The sequence below is a fragment of the Bubalus bubalis genome, chromosome 12, assembly GCF_019923935.1.
Source record: "Bubalus bubalis isolate 160015118507 breed Murrah chromosome 12, NDDB_SH_1, whole genome shotgun sequence".
Taxonomy (NCBI): domain Eukaryota; kingdom Metazoa; phylum Chordata; class Mammalia; order Artiodactyla; family Bovidae; genus Bubalus; species Bubalus bubalis.
The window spans coordinates 34,718,207-34,720,757 of NC_059168.1; the positions used below are offsets into that span (position 1 = coordinate 34,718,207).

The 2,551-nt window shown below is 39.1% G+C and overlaps 1 long non-coding RNA gene across 1 annotated transcript; it reads right to left on the reverse strand.

Annotated features, from left to right (window-relative positions):
* Positions 1 to 927: 927 nt before the first annotated feature.
* Positions 928 to 2,076, reverse strand: LOC112578197. The gene is made up of 3 exons (XR_003102534.2): positions 1,992 to 2,076; positions 1,302 to 1,420; positions 928 to 1,145 (listed from the first exon to the last, which is right to left on the reverse strand). It is a non-coding gene; the product is annotated as an uncharacterized LOC112578197 (long non-coding RNA).
* Between the last annotated feature and the right edge of the window lie 475 nt (positions 2,077 to 2,551).

The window sequence follows — 2,551 nt, forward strand, 5'->3', positions numbered from 1 at the left end:
TAAGCTGTTATAGTATCAAGAAATCTTAGGAGAGAAAGAGGTGCAGTTTTTCACCAACACAATCTTTGGTTTTGGAAATCTGGTCTGGAAATCTCTGGTTTGCCTTAATAGAGATGGTCTCACTTGCTCTCCTGACATTTTGGCATTTGAATTTGCTCATACAACAGGAGTATGATTGCCAGTTGTGTGAAAAATGCATTCTGAATAATTGCAGGGTGTGAAAGCAGCTTCAGTATTTCAAGACTGCTAACAACCTAAGGTGGAAGTACTCAATTCTTTCATCTAGGAGATCGATATGCAAGATGTTGCCATGTAATTGTCATCTTTGATAAAATAGTGGCTGAATAATAACATTTTTATTTTATGAATTTGACTTCTATATTAAAACTTCTTCCCAGTGTTACAGAAGAATTTTGAAGCATGTTGTGAATTCAATCATTCAGGAAGAGTTTGAGTGATTATTAATATCTGATAGATAAATAAGGGAGTTTAGATATAGAAAAGTTACATAACCAAAAGCACAATATATTGTAAAATTTTTCCTAATGTGAATTTAGAATATTTAGTCCTAACTTCTTTTACTTGAGAGCATTAGATTTATTCATAGCACCTAAACTATAATTCAGATTAGGTGTAAGGGGGTAAACCACTTTCAATACTATCCTTCACTTCTAGTAAGTGGGGAATACTACTTCTACTACTGCCCTAGTAGTTCAGATGGTAAAGAATCTGCCAGCAGTGTGGGAGACTCAGGTTCAATCCCTGGGTCGGGAAGATGCCCTGAAGAACAGAACAGCAAACCACTCCAGTATTCTTGCCTGGAAAATTTCATGGACAGAGGAGCCTAGCGGCCTACAGTCCATGGGGTCGCAAAGAGTTGGACACAATTGAGTGACTAACACTTTCACTTCTAGTAATGTCCTTTAATCTACAATAATTATAGAAGGCAGGACAAAAAGAAAAATGCGCTGAAAGGTCCAGTCAGCTTTGGAAGCCATCGACTGTGCAAGCAACATCAGTGTGAGTGAAGGCTGGCAGGTTCATAGGAGGAAGCCACACGACAGGAGCAGGCTCAAGGCAAGCAGAGTTCAGGATGGAGTCAGAAGATCTTAGCACCGTTGAGTCATTGAGAACGGTCCAGTACCCTGAAGAGCATCAGGAGAAGATGAAACATGATCCTCAAAGCTAAAATCATTTCTGTTAAGTGGAAAAGACCTACTTTTTTGTGGAATAGAAAAAAATAATCTTTACCCTCCTAGAGCTTTCTAAACAGGCCTAAAGAAGAAGCTTACATTTCTTACCACTTGGGGCTTTGCGGCTTATCCTTGTTCTTAGAAGTTCTGGTGTACTGTTTAGGGAAGGAGGTCATCTTCCTCTTCACTCTAAGGTTGATGTTCTAAAAATGTTTCTCATCTTCACCCTAAGGTTGATATTTTAGGAATATTTCTCCTCAGTCCATGGGCAAAGCTAGTTCATGGTCAAAATCTTAATTGTTTTATCTAAACAAGCTTGGTAGAATGCCACAAAATAGCCGACCTTTCTATAGTATAATAAGAGGTTAAATGTCACAAGGCAACTGCTAGGAAATTTCATTCCATACTACTAATTAATCAATCTCCTCCCCTTTTTTGAGCTACCAAAATCAAAAGTAATTACCTCAAACACTCTCTACTGAAAAACAAGGAGCTTCATTATTTTCAATCCAAAAGGTACTATAACAAAGGAAATAATATATGAAACAGCAAAGATAGGCATTGGTTTATAGTTGTGTCATGAAATTGCAAAGGGGAAAACTGGCATTTTCTCTTCCTACCACTCCGTCTCATAGTCAAGGTCTAGCTTCTGAGCTTTAGGGTGGAGTCAAGACAGGTGTTGCTTTATTGACATCTAAAAGTCTGACTCTAGAAACTTCCATAATTTATTTGTTTGGATCAGTGTTTTAATTTTTATGGGATATAAAAAATTCATTTACAGGTAAAAATTTATTTTACCTTCAACTCCCTGGGCCAAATTTGTACTATTCACTCCAAGCATGTATTACTGTTTTTCTTGATGTTACCGAGTAATGGAATTGTGAGGTCAGCTACTGGTTGGCTCACAGGCAGTAGGGATTGGCTGCTGTCACCATGCGCATCATCAGCTGATGTCAGGGACCAACCAATGTAAATAATCAAAATGACCAAAAGTAGAATGGCTTAGTATGAGCAAAAAATCCTTTTTGCTGAGACATTTACATTGAGAACCAGACCATTTATTTTCTGGTAGATATATCTCACTAACCACTCAGAATCAGCAGGTGAGAAGCTGTTTCTGTAGATCTATGTATGGGCTAATTGTTTGCTATGCTATGCTAAGTCACTTCAGTCGTGTCCAACTCTGTGTGACCCCATAGACGGCAGCCCACCAGGCTCCCCCATCCCTGGGATTCTCCAGGCAAGAACACTGGAGTGGGCTGCCATTTCCTTCTCCAGTGCATGAAAGTGAAAGTGAAGTCACTCAGTCGTGTTGGACTCTTAGCGACCCCATGGATTGCAGCCTAACAGGTTCCTCC